Source organism: Carassius gibelio, chromosome B5 (assembly GCF_023724105.1).
Source record: "Carassius gibelio isolate Cgi1373 ecotype wild population from Czech Republic chromosome B5, carGib1.2-hapl.c, whole genome shotgun sequence".
Lineage (NCBI taxonomy): Eukaryota > Metazoa > Chordata > Actinopteri > Cypriniformes > Cyprinidae > Carassius > Carassius gibelio.
In genome coordinates, this window is record NC_068400.1 from 7,061,090 (window position 1) to 7,076,605 (window position 15,516).

The window sequence follows — 15,516 nt, forward strand, 5'->3', positions numbered from 1 at the left end:
AATCTCTCTTAAATTTTGCATGCTTGTTTAGAATGAAATCATGCATTATTTTACACAGTTTTGATCATTTGTGGGATTTCTGTTTGTATTAATAGGCCTTTGTGTACACTATGCAAATAACATAATATAAAATTACTGGTTTATAGTTGTCTAAATGCAATTGTTCAACATGTTTTTGATAATTATTGACCTTCAGAGTCTAGAGAATTGTACTTCAGTGGTTTTATTGATTTTCATCTTATACCCGATCACTAGTTTGCCAAAGTACCTTTTTAAAATAATCTTGAATGTTTAATTAACAGCTTTATTGACAACGTTGGTCCCAGAGGCAAAGTTGTTCAGAATGAGGATATTTATCAAATGATATAAAGATTTAGTGTTTTTGAGTGAATATATGAGCATTTACAAACAATTTGAGGCCATTTACCATATAAATCTTGTGTTTTGAGACCTTTTCTACTGTTATAGCGCCACCTATGGTCTGATCTCCATGAAACTTTGCATGCTTGTTAAGAGTCACAAGTTAGATGATTTCACCGAGTTTCATAAAGTTTTGAGTTTTCGTTAAGGTTTTATAGGCTTTGGGGTATGTTTGGCCACACCCCTTTTTCTAAATTACCCCTTTACAGCTGACCAAAGGACAAAATTCAACATTTTTTTAATAATTATTGATCTAGAGAGTCCACAGAATATTACTGCAGTGGTTTGGTTCCGATCGGACAAAAAACCTAGGACTAGTTCGCAAAAGTAGGTTTTTAACATATTTGTGAATAACAATTGAATGATTTGATTGACAGCAATGGTTCTTGAGGCAAAGTTGTGCATTATGAGGAGATCTATCAAATGATATGCATACTGTGTTGATATGTGAAACACCACGTGATTACAGAGCCATAAAACTCGTTAGCGCCAACTAGTGGCCGATTTCTTTCAAAATTCTTACAGACCTTAAGGTTCATGAGTCGAACGTACCCAGCGAGTTTCGTTCCGATCAACATCCGTTAACCCTTTCAAATAGGTGCTTAAAATTGTTTGGCCAATGGCGGCCATGTTTTTTTTAGATATGCAAATGTCCTCATATGTACTTGTGCCCCTTCAGACCGAGACATTGCATACCAATTTTCAAGTCGATCGAGGCAACAGTTGCCTAGTTATAGCCATTTATGTGTTTTTTCTATCTTATAGCGCCCCCAAGTGGCAGAGATGCGCAATATTTTTGATTTGACCAAAGATTGAGCTTATACATATGTATACCGAGTTTGGTGAAGATATCTCATTCCGTTCAAGAGTTATAGTTAAAATAGCATTTGGCTAACGTTAGCATAGACGCTTTTTGGTGTACTGTTTCGCGTAAGAATTGAAATTTCAACTTTTTTTTGATAATTATTGATATTGAGTGTCCAGGGAATATTTATGAAGTGGTTTGGTTCTGATTGGTTGAAAATCCTAGGACTAGTTCGCAAAAGTAGGTTTCGGATTTAGCTCGATTTTGCGAGAAAACGGTGCGTCGTAGACCCCAAAAAGGCGCCGTGCACTTTTGTTCGGGCTAACCCAAGGATTGCAACAATGCCATGTTTTTGAGTCTATGGCTAACGGTTTACACTTTACGGCCAAAATTGTCCAAAATTTTTGTTTTTTGCGCTGTAGCGCCCCCGTTAGGCCGATTGGGCCGGTTCTTTGTATCTGAGTAGCGAGCAAGACTACTACCATCTGACCAAGTTTCAGCTCTCTAGGCCTTACGGTTTGGGCTGCACGTTCAGTTTTAAGGCGGAAGAATAATAATAATAATAATAATAATAATAAAAATCCTAACAAATACAATAGGGTTTCAGCACTGCGTGCTTGAACCCCTAATAATAATAATAATAAAAATCCTAACAATTACAATAGGGTTTCAGCACTGCGTGCTTGAACCCCTAATAACGCCAACGAACACAATAGGTGCCTTCGCACCTTCGGTGCTTGGCCCCTAATAAATATAGCTGCAAGCAGCAATCACGGGGCCAAGCATTCCAGCGGCAACATCAGGAGCTAAGCATATGTAGCATCAGACCAAATGCAACAATGAATAATGAAATTAATAATTGCATGGTTGTAATTGAAATGGCTGAAAATCGTTAATAAAAGTTCCACAGCGAGGAGCTAAGCATGGCATGGAGCATCAGACCAAATGCAACGAGTAAGAAAAGCAATTATTGGAAGAGTGTAATTGAAACAGCCAGTAAAACTCCAGTAAAATGATGCATTATAATTTTTGGAAAATAGTTGGCGCTGTAATCAAATTGCTTTGTTGTGTTCTGTGGGAGGTGACAATGTTGTGGGCAGTTTCTTTCAAAATACTTACAGACCTTTAGGGCAATGAGTCGAACATGCCCACCGAGTTTCGTTCCGATTGACTTCTATTAACCTTGTCAAATAGGTGCTTAAAGTTGTTTGGCCAATGGCGGCCATGTTTTTTAAGATAAGTGAAATTCCTCATAGAGCACTTATGCCACATTGGGCCATACCAATTTTCAAGTTGATTGGATCAGCGGTTGCTTAGTTATAGCCATTTTAGTTTTATTTTTCATCCTGTAGCGCCACCAAGTGGCAGATATGGAAAAAAAAATAATTTGACTAAAGTTTTTGTTCATGCATATGAGTTCTGAGTTTGGTGAAGATATCTCATTTTGTTCCCGAGTTATAGCCTTTTTCATAAAATTGGTCCACGAATTTCAATGTTTTGGGTCAGCTGGTTTTTTGTTCAGTCTTGATCAAACCACTGCAGTAATATTCTCAGGACTCTCTAGATCAATAACTTTGAAAAAATATGTTGTATTTTGTCCTTTGGTTAGATAACATTTAAACAGGCCTAAAAAACAAAAGATTTCTGTTGTGAATGGCATTAAACTGCAAAAAAAAAAAGGGGTAGTATAATCACACATGCATTAGATCTGTATTTTTTCTAAACAATCATGCAAAATTTAACAGAGATTAGGTAAAAAAGAACACTGTAATATTTATAAAGCTTCAAAACCCAGTGTTGAATAAAAAATTGCAATTATAACCACTAGATGTCAGCGGAAGACCACTAATGAGCTCAGTAAAGACTAAAACATTACAGTTTATGGGCTTGTTGAGGGATTCATCTAGAAAAAATGTATATTACTATTATTTAATATTACTGTTCAAGCATTTCAGATCACATTGAGTCAAAGTTTACCAATTTATTCATACAGATATGTCTAATGTTTATAATTATGCCAGATTATGATTGCAATGAAACCTGAAAAATGACATAGAAGCCCATAAAAACAGAAGACTTGCAATAGGTTTTATCACCCATCATTTATTTTTATTATCTATATATATAACAAAATGTGTGCATCTGTGTGTGGGTTTAAGCATGCTTATTGAGTATTAATATAGTAGTTCAAACATTTCATGTTTGTGTGTGTCTGTAATTCTGTTCTATTCTTTTACTGTCAGCCATATCTAGGTTATTTAAAATCAGTGCAGTACTATTATCTAGACTGTGAAATTATACATAAATTGCGTATGCTTCTTTGGAATGAAATTAAGACAACATATAACAGTTGTAAAGGTTAAAGAGACAGTGTTGTATGATAAATTGCATTTACGACCACTAGATGCCACTGGAAGACCACTAATGGGCTCACTAAAGACTAAAACATTACAGTTCATTGTCTCGATGATTGATTCATCTAGAAAAATATATATTACTATTATTTAATATTACTGTTCAAGCATTTAAGATCACATTGAGTGAAAGTTCAACAATTTATTCATACATGTATATCAAATGTTTACTATTATGTCAGAATATGAATGCAATGAAACCTGACATAGAAATGTAAGAAAAGAAGTCTTTCTGTGAGTTGTGTGTCACCTATAATTTATTTCAAATATCTACATACAACAAAATGTGTGGGCATGTACTTCTCTGTGTGTGTGTGTGTGTGTGTGTGTGTGTGTGTGTGTGTGTGTGTGTGTGTAATCATGCTTATTGATTATTCATATAATAGTTGAACCATTTCATTTCTGTGTGTGAGTGTCTGTGAGCCTATTCTCCATGTTAGACAATGGCACACACAAGTTTGGCTTAATTACAACAAAGCTTTGCAGAGATATAACCTCAGACTCATTTTGTGAAGATGCCTGACATCTGAAGCAGCACTGTACAAAAACGGTTTCGTCTATTGACACGAAATCCATAAGTTTTTGTCAGCACGGTCTGAAGATGATCTGATTCAATTTTGGTGAAAATCAGACAAACGGTTGAGGATGAGTTTAAAAAAAAAGGTTTTCAACATGAATCAAAATGGCGGACAGGAAGTTTTGCTTAATATGACATAATTGGTATGTATGTTGTCGGCATGTCCCAAGGAACATTTTGAGACATGTTTCATGATAATAGGCTAATGCAATCAAAAGTTATTAGCATTATTGGAAATGTAATAATTAGCGGTTATTGATTGGTTTATTACTCTTGACCAATAGGTGGCGCTGTGACCAAAATGATGTGGCGTGGTCAATGTGATGTGACAATGTCACATATTAAGTTTTGTGTAAATATCTCCAACCTTTGCAGAGATACAGCCTCAGATGCAGTTTGGCATCTTTCCAGCAAATTGGTTGGTACGCTAATTGAAAACGGTTACGTGTATCGACACAAATTCCATAACTTTTTGCCAGCATGGTCTGAAGATGATCCAAATCAAATTTGGTGAAAATCTGAGCAACGGTCTAGGAGGAGTTCGAAAAAGTAGGTTTTCAACATGAATCAAAATGGCGGACAGGAAATTTTGCCAAAATTGACAAATGGGGTATCGGTGTTCTCGGCATGACCCAAGGAATCTATCAACATCAGCTTTGTTACAATAGGCTAATGTATGCAAAAGTTATTAGCATTTTTCGAAAAATCATTATAACTATTGACCACAAGGTGGCGCTGCCCCCAATTTTTTTGTGTACATTCAGGGCATGGAGCCGGACATTTTTGTAATTATTTGCGAAACGATACGGAACTTCATTCTTAAGATACAACAATTTACAACTAAATTCAAAATGGCCGACGCCCAAAATGGCCGAATTGGGAAAATTCGGTATCATTCGACTCGGAATGATGCACTGAATCTAAAGACACCACTTTTGTGATTTTTGGCAAAACCGTTCAGAAGTTATGAGCAAAAACATGCATTTTTCATATCTCCTGACCACTAGGGGGCACAGCGCCGAAACACTGCAGGTAGTCCCAGGGAATGGTTGTTATAAGACCCACCAAGATTGGTCTCAATAGGCCAAACCGTTGCGGAGATATAGCCTCACGTTCACGTTTGCGTGCTTTTCGAAGAATTCGTTCATGAGCTATTCGGAAACGGTTTGAGAAATCAACTTGAATTCCATAACTTTTTGCCAGCATGGTCTGAAGATTATCTGATTCAATTTTCGTGACAATCGGTGCAACGGCCTAGGACGAGTTCGAAAAAGTAGGTTTTACGAACAATTGACGATAGCGAAAAAACTAAACCTTGCGATTTTTGAATTTCGGTGTCCATTCGACTCGGCATGAGCCAAGGAATCACAGAAAAAAAGAATTTTCATTTTGTGGCTTACGGTTCAAGAGTTATTAGCATCAAGTTTTTGAAAGTTTAGACAATTGGTGGCGCTAGAGAGTTTGAGTTAGAGACTTCAAATTTGCTACGGTTAATGTTCAGACAGTCCTCTATTAGTGTGCCAAATTATACAACTTTCCCGCAATCGGTTCTATGGGCTACCATAGACTTGGGGTGGAAGAAGAAGAATAATAATAATAAATATAGCTGCAAGCAGCAATTACGGGGCCAAGCACTCCAACGGTAAATGTAGTAGCTAAGCATCGCATAAAGCATCACACCAAATACATTAATGAGCAATAACAGCAATTTTGGAATTATTGTATTTGAAATGGCAAAAAAAAAAAAACACCAATACCACCTCTAGTAGCATGATTACTTGGTTTCTCAAGCTTGACCAATAGGTGACACTGTTATAAAATCAATTTGGTGTACTCTGTGTGACTTTTCAATGACACACACAAAGTTTGGTGTCAATATGCCAAAGCATTCCAGGGATACAGCCTCAAGTGTCATTTTCTCATTGTGCCTCAAATTCGTCGATGTGGTATGCGAAAACGGTTTTGTCTATCGACTCAAAATCCATAACTTTGAATCAGTATAGCCTGAAGATCATTTGATTCGAATTTGGTGAAAATCGGACATACGGTTGATCAGGAGTTCGAAAAAGTATGTTTTCAACATAAATCAAAATGGCGGACCGGAAGTTCAGCTTACCGTGGTATATTTGGTATCTATGTTATCGGCATAAGCCAGGGAATATTTTGAGCCCAGTTTCCTTCAAATAGGCTAATGCATTAAAAAGTTATTAGCATTTTAAAAAGTGTAATTACTCATGGTTAATGAATGGTTTATTACTCTTGACCAATAGGTGGCGCTGTTACCAAATTTATGTGGCATGGTCAGTGTGAGGTGGCGATGACACATACAAAGTTTGGTGCAAATATGTCAAAGTGTTGCAGAGATACAGCCTCAAATGCATTTTGGCACCCTTCCAGCAAATTCGTTGATGCGCTAAATGAGAACCGTTATGTATATCGACACAAAATCCATAACTTTTTGCCAGCATGGTCTGAAGATGATTCACGTCAAATTTGGTGAAAATTGGGCTAACGGTCTAGGAGGAGTTCGAAAAAGTAGGTTTTCAACATTAAGCAAAATGGCGGACAGGAAGTAAGGCCAATTTTCACATTATTGGTATCAATACTCTCGGCATGACCCACAGAATATAGCGAGACCATTTTAATTTTAATAGACTAATTTATTCAAAAGTTATTAGCATTTATGTGATATTTCATTATAATTATTGGCCACAAGGTGGCGCTGCCACCAAACTTTTTGAGTACCTTCAGGGCATGGAGCCGAATATTTTTGTAATTATTTGCGAAACGATACGATGCTGCGTTCAAAAAATACAGCATTTTAAATCATAATTCAAAATGGCCGACGCCTAAAATGGCCGACACAGGAAAATTGGATATCATTTGACTCGACATGACTCACTGAATCTAAAGAGACCAGTTGTGTGATTTTTGGCCAAACCATTCAGTAGTTATAAGCCAAAATATGCATTTTTCATATCTCCTGACCACTAGGTGGCGCTGTGTCGAAACACTGCAGGTAGTCTCAGTTCATGCTTGTTATAACACACGCCAAGTTTGGTCTCAATATGACAAACCGTTGCCGGGATATAGCCTCACGTGCATGTTTGCGTGCTTTTCGTCAAATTTGTTTACGTGTCATTCGACAACAGTTGGACGAATCAACTTGAATTCCATAACTTTTTGCCAGCATGGTCTGAAGATGATCTGAGCCAATTTTCGTGGCAATCGGACTAACCGTCTAGGACGAGTTCGAAAAAGTAGGTTTTTCGGATAATTGAAAATAGCGAAAAAACTAAACCTTGCGATTTTTGAATTTTGGGGTTCATTCGACTTGGCATGAGCCAAGGATTCAGAGGAAAAAAGAATTTCCATTTTCTGGCTTACGGTTCAAAAGTTATTAGCATACAAACATTGAAAGTTTGGACAAGTGGTGGCGCTAGAGAGTAGGAGATAGAGACTTCAAATTTGCTATAGTTAATGGTGGGACTGTCCTCTATCAGTGTGCCAAATTATACAACTTTCCCGCAATCGGTTCTATGGGCTGCCATAGACTTGCGGCGGAAGAAGAAGAAGAAGAAGCAGAATAATAATAACGCCAACGGAAACAATAGGTGCCTACGCACCTTCGGTGCTTGGCCCCTAATAACGCCAACAAACACAATAGGTGCCTTCGCACCTTCGGTGCTTGGCCCCTAATAATAACGCCAACAAACACAATAGGTGCCTTCGCACCTTCGGTGCTTGGCCCCTAAATATAGCTGCAAGCAGCAATTACGGGGCCAAGCACTCCAACGGCAAATGTAGGAGCTAAGCATGGCATGGAGCATCACACCAAATGCATTAATGAGCAATAACAGCAATTTTAGGATGATTGTAATTGAAATGGCTAAAAAAATCATAAATACAACCTCTAGTAGCATGATTTACTGGCTTATCAAAATTGACCAATAGCTGGTGCTGTTATCAAGTCAATTTGGTGTACTCTGTGTGACTTTTCAATGACACAAACAAAGTTTGGTGTCAATATGCCAAAGCATTGCAGAGATACAGCCTCAAGTGTCATTTTGGCATTGTGCCTCAAATTCGTTGCTGTGGTGTGCGAAAACGGTTTTGTCTATCGATACAAAATCCATAACATTTTGTCAGTACAGTCTACAGATCATCTGAGTCAATTTTGGTGAAAATTGGACTAACGGTTGATGAGGAGTTCGAAAAAGTAGGTTTTCAACATAAATCAAAATGGCGGACAGGAAGTTCGGCTTACTCTGGCATATATGGTATCTATGTTGTCGGCATAAGCCAGGGAATATTTTGAGGCCAGTTTCATTACAATAGGCTAATGCATTAAAAAGTTACTAGCATTTTTATAAGTGTAATTATTCATGGTTAATGAATGGTTCATTACTCTTGACCAATAGGTGGCGCTGTTACCAAATTTATGTGGCATGGTCAGTGTCAGGTGGCGATGACACATACAAAGTTTGGTGCAAAAATGTCAAAGCGTTGCAGAGATACAGCCTCAAATGCATTTTGGCACCCTTCCAGCAAATTCGTTGATGCGCTAAATCAGAACCGTTTTGTATATCGACACGAAATCCATAACTTTTTGCCAGCATGGTCTGAAGATGATTCACGTCAAATTTGGTGAAAATCGGACTAACGGTCTAGGAGGAGTTCGAAAAAGTAGGTTTTCAACATTAATCAAAATGGCGGACAGGAAGTATGGCCAATTTTGGCATAATTGGTATCTATGTTCTCGGCATGACCCAAAGAATACGGGGAGACCATTTGCATTTCAATTGTCTAATTTACTCAAAAGTTATTAGCATTTTTGTGATAATTCATTATAACTCTTGACCACAAGGTGGCGCTGCCACCAAGCTTTTTGAGTACATTCAGGGCATGGAGCCGAATATTTTTGTAATTATTTGCGAAACGATACGATGCTGCGTTGAAAAAATACAGCATTTTAAATCATAATTCAAAATGGCCGACGCCTAAAATGGCTGACACGGGAAATTTGCATATCATACGACTCGACATGACTCACTGAATCTAAAGAGACCAGTTGTGTGATTTTTGGCCAAACCATTCAGAAGATATAAGCCAAAATATGCATTTTTCATATCTCCTGACCACTAGGTGGCGCTGTGTCGAAACACTGCAGGTAGTCTCAGGTCATGCTTATTATAACACACACCAAGTTTGGTCTCAATATGCCAAACCGTTGCTGAGATATAGCCTCAAGTGCATTTTTGCGTGCTTTTCGTCAAATTTGTTTACGTGTCATTCGACAATGGTTGGACGAATCAACTTGAATTCCATAACTTTTTGCCAGCATGGTCTGAAGATGATCTGAGCCAATTTTCGTGGCAATCGGACTAACCGTCTAGCACGAGTTCAAAAAAGTAGGTTTTTCGAAAAATTGAAAATAGCGAAAAAACTAAACCTTGCGATTTTTGAATTTTGGGGTTCATTCGACTTGGCATGAGCCAAGGATTCAGAGGAAAAAAGAATTTCCATTTTCTGGCTTACGGTTCAAAAGTTATTAGCATACAAACATTGAAAGTTTGGACAAGTGGTGGCGCTAGAGAGTAGGAGTTAGAGACTTCAAATTAGCTATAGTTAATGTTGGGACTGTCCTCTATCAGTGTGCCAAATTATACAACTTTCCCGCAATCGGTTCTATGGGCTGCCATAGACTTGCGGCGGAAGAAGAAGAAGAAGAAGAAGAAGAAGAAGAAGCAGAATAATAATAACGCCAACGATTACAATAGGTGCCTACGCACCTTCGGTGCTTGGCCCCTAATAACGCCAACAAACACAATAGGTGCCTTCGCACCTTCGGTGCTTGGCCCCTAATAATAACGCCAACAAACACAATAGGTGCCTTCGCACCTTCGGTGCTTGGCCCCTAATAATAACGCCAACAAACACAATAGGTGCCTTCGCACCTTCGGTGCTTGGCCCCTAATAATAAATATAGCTGCAAGCAGCAATCACGGGGCCAAGCATTCCAGCGGCAACATCAGGAGCTAAGCATATGTAGCATCAGACCAAATGCAACAATGAATAATGAAATTAATAATTGCATGATTGTAATTGAAATGGCTGAAAATCGTTAATAAAAGTTCCACAGCGAGGAGCTAAGCATGGCATGGAGCATCAGACCAAATGCAACGAGTAAGAAAAGCAATTATTGGAAGAGTGTAATTGAAACAGCCAGTAAAACTCCAGTAAAATGATGCATTATCATTTTTGGAAAATAGGTGGCGCTGTAATCAAATCGCTTTGTTGTGTTCTGTGGGAGGTGACAATGTTGTGGGCAATTTCTTTCAAAATACTTACAGACCTTTAGGGCAATGAGTCGAACATGCCCACCGAGTTTCGTTCCGATCGACTTCCATTAACCTTGTCAAATAGGTGCTTAAAGTTGTTTGGCCAATGGCGGCCATGTTTTGTAAGATAAGTGAAATTCCTCATAGAGCACTTGTGCCACATTGGGCCATATCAATTTTCAAGTTGATTGGATCAACGGTTGCTTAGTTATAGCCATTTGATTTTTTTTCATCCTGTAGCGCCACCAAGTGGCAGATATGGAAAAAAAATAATAATTTGACTAAAGTTTTTGTTCATGCATATGAGTTCTGAGTTTGGTGAAGATATCTCATTTTGTTCCCGAGTTATAGCCTTTTTCGTAAAATTGGTCCACGAATTTGAATGTTTTGGGTCACCTGGTTTTTTGTTCAGTCTTGATCAAACCACTGCAATAATATTCTCTGGACTCTCTAGATCAATAATTTTCAAAAATATGTTGCATTTTGTCCTTTGGTTAGCTATAAGAGGTCATTTAGGAAAGGGCCGTGGCCACATGTAACCTAAAGCCTATAAAACTGAAACAAAAACTCAAAACTTTATGAAACTTGGTTATAACATGTGAAAGATGACCCACCAAGCATGCAAAGTTTCATTAAGATCAGAAAATAGCTGGTGCTATAACAGTTAAAATGGCCTAAAAAACAAAAGATTTCTGTTGTGAATGGCATTAAACTGCAAAAAAAAAAGGGGTAATATAATCACACATGCATTAGATCTGTATTTTTTCTAAACAATCATGCAAAATTTAACAGAGATTAGGTAAAAAAGAACACTGTAATATTTATAAAGCTTCAAAACCCAGTGTTGAATAAAAAATTGCAATTATAACCACTAGATGTCACCGGAAGACCACTAATGAGCTCACTAAAGACTAAAACATTACAGTTTATGGGCTTGTTGAGGGATTCATCTAGAAAAAATGTATATTACTATTATTTAATATTACTGTTCAAGCATTTCAGATCACATTGAGTCAAAGTTTACCAATTTATTCATACAGATATATCTAATGTTTATAATTATGCCAGATTATGATTGCAATGAAACCTGAAAAATGACATAGAAGCCCATAAAAACAGAAGACTTGCAATAGGTTTTATCACCCATCATTTATTTTAATTATCTATATATATAACAAAATGTGTGCATCTGTCTGTGGGTTTAAGCATGCTTATTGGGTATTAATATACTAGTTTAAACATTTCATGTTTGTGTGTGTCTGTAATTCTGTTCTATTCTTTTACTGTCAGCCATATCTAGGTTATTTAAAATCAGTGCAGTACTATTATCTAGACTGTGAAATTATACATAAATTGCGTATGCTTCTTTGGAATGAAATTAAGACAACATATAACAGTTATAAAGGTTAAAGAGACAGTGTTGTATGATAAATTGCATTTACGACCACTAGATGTCACTGGAAGACCACTAATGGGCTTTGCAGAGATATAGCCTCAGACTCATTTTGTGAAGATGCCTGACATCTGAAGCAGCGCTGTACAAAAACGGTTTCGTCTATTGACACGAAATCCATAACTTTTTGTCAGCACGGTCTGAAGATGATCTGATTCAATTTTGGTGAAAATCGGACAAACGGTTGAGGATGAGTTTAAAAAAAAAGGTTTTCAACATGAATCAAAATGGCGGACAGGAAGTTTTGCTTAATATGACATAATTGGTATGCATGTTGTCGGCATGTCCCAAGGAACATTTTGAGACACGTTTCATGATAATAGGCTAATGCAATCAAAAGTTATTAGCATTATTGGAAATGTAATAATTAGCGGTTATTGATTGGTTTATTACTCTTGACCAATAGGTGGCGCTGTGACCAAAATGATGTGGCGTGGTCAATGTGATGTGACAATGTCACATATTAAGTTTTGTGTAAATATCTCCAACCTTTGCAGAGATACAGCCTCAGATGCAGTTTGGCATCTTTCCAGCAAATTCGTTGGTACGCTAATTGAAAACGGTTACGTGTATCGACACAAATTCCATAACTTTTTGCCAGCATGGTCTGAAGATGATCCAAATCAAATTTGGTGAAAATCTGAGCAACGGTCTAGGAGGAGTTCGAAAAAGTAGGTTTTCAACATGAATCAAAATGGCGGACAGGAAATTTTGCCAAAATTGACAAATGGGGTATCGGTGTTCTCGGCATGACCCAAGGAATCTATCAACATCAGTTTTGTTACAATAGGCTAATGTATGCAAAAGTTATTAGCATTTTTCGAAAAATCGTTATAACTATTGACCACAAGGTGGCGCTGCCCCCAATTTTTTTGTGTACATTCAGGGCATGGAGCCGGACATTTTTGTAATTGTTTGCGAAACGATACGGAACTTCATTCTTAAGATACAGCAATTTACAACTAAATTCAAAATGGCCGACGCCCAAAATGGCCGAATTGGGAAAATTCGGTATCATTCGACTCGGAATGATGCACTGAATCTAAAGACACCACTTTTGTGATTTTTGGCAAAACCGTTCAGAAGTTATGAGCAAAAACATGCATTTTTCATATCTCCTGACCACTAGGGGGCACAGCGCCGAAAGACTGCAGGTAGTCCCAGGGAATGGTTGTTATAAGACCCACCAAGATTGGTCTCAATAGGCCAAACCGTTGCGGAGATATAGCCTCACGTTCACGTTTGCGTGCTTTTTGAAGAATTCGTTCATGAGCTATTCGGAAACGGTTTGAGAAATCAACTTGAATTCCATAACTTTTTGCCAGCATGGTCTGAAGATTATCTGATTCAATTTTCGTGACAATCGGTGCAACGGCCTAGGACGAGTTCGAAAAAGTAGGTTTTACGAACAATTGACGATAGCGAAAAAACTAAGCCTTGCGATTTTTGAATTTCGGTGTCCATTCGACTCGGCATGAGCCAAGGAATCACAGGAAAAAAGAATTTTCATTTTGTGGCTTACGGTTCAAGAGTTATTAGCATCAAGTTTTTGAAAGTTTAGACAATTGGTGGCGCTAGAGAGTTTGAGTTAGAGACTTCAAATTTGCTACGGTTAATGTTCAGACAGTCCTCTATTAGTGTGCCAAATTATACAACTTTCCCGCAATCGGTTCTATGGGCTACCATAGACTTGGGGTGGAAGAAGAAGAATAATAATAATAAATATAGCTGCAAGCAGCAATCACGGGGCCAAGCATTCCAGCGGCAACATCAGGAGCTAAGCAGACCAAATGCAACAATGAATAATGAAATTAATAATTGCATGATTGTAATTGAAATGGCTGAAAATCGTTAATAAAAGTTCCACAGAGAGGAGCTAAGCATGGCATGGAGCATCAGACCAAATGCAACGAGTAAGAAAAGCAATTATTGGAAGAGTGTAATTGAAACAGCCAGTAAAACTCCAGTAAAATGATGCATTATCATTTTTGGAAAATAGTTGGCGCTGTAATCAAATCGCTTTGTTGTGTTCTGTGGGAGGTGACAATGTTGTGGGCAATTTCTTTCAAAATACTTACAGACCTTTAGGGCAATGAGTCGAACATGCCCACCGAGTTTCGTTCCGATCGACTTCTATTAACCTTGTCAAATAGGTGCTTAAAGTTGTTTGTCCAATGGCGGCCATGTTTTTTAAGATAAGTGAAATTCCTCATAGAGCACTTGTGCCACATTGGGCCATACCAATTTTCAAGTTGATTGGATCAGCGGTTGCTTAGTTATAGCCATTTTAGTTTTTTTTTTCATCCTGTAGCGCCACCAAGTGGCAGATATGGAAAAAAAAATAATTTGACTAAAGTTTTTGTTCATGCATATGAGTTCTGAGTTTGGTGAAGATATCTCATTTTGTTCCCGAGTTATAGCCTTTTTCATAAAATTGGTCCACGAATTTGAATGTTTTGGGTCACCTGGTTTTTTGTTCAGTCTTGATCAAACCACTGCAGTAATATTCTCAGGACTCTCTAGATCAATAACTTTGAAAAAATATGTTGTATTTTGTCCTTTGGTTAGATAACATTTAAACAGGCCTAAAAAACAAAAGATTTCTGTTGTGAATGGCATTAAACTGGAAAAAAAAGGGGTAATATAATCACACATGCATTAGATCTGTATTTTTTCTAAACAATCATGCAAAATTTAACAGAGATTAGGTAAAAAAGAACACTGTAATATTTATAAAGCTTCAAAACCCAGTGTTGAATAAAAAATTGCAATTATAACCACTAGATGTCACCGGAAGACCACTAATGAGCTCAGTAAAGACTAAAACATTACAGTTTATGGGCTTGTTGAGGGATTCATCTAGAAAAAATGTATATTACTATTATTTAATATTACTGTTCAAGCATTTCAGATCACATTGAGTCAAAGTTTACCAATTTATTCATACAGATATATCTAATGTTTATAATTATGCCAGATTATGATTGCAATGAAACCTGAAAAATGACATAGAAGCCCATAAAAACAGAAGACTTGCAATAGGTTTTATCACCCATCATTTATTTTAATTATCTATATATATAACAAAATGTGTGCATCTGTGTGTGGGTTTAAGCATGCTTATTGAGTATTAATATACTAGTTTAAACATTTCATGTTTGTGTGTGTCTGTAATTCTGTTCTATTCTTTTACTGTCAGCCATATCTAGGTTATTTAAAATCAGTGCAGTACTATTATCTAGACTGTGAAATTATACATAAATTGCGTATGCTTCTTTGGAATGAAATTAAGACAACATATAACAGTTATAAAGGTTAAAGAGACAGTGTTGTATGATAAATTGCATTTACGACCACTAGATGTCACTGGAAGACCACTAATGGGCTCACTAAAGACTAAAACATTACAGTTCATTGTCTCGATGATTGATTCATCTAGAAAAATATATATTACTATTATTTAATATTACTGTTCAAGCATTTAAGATCACATTGAGTGAAAGTTC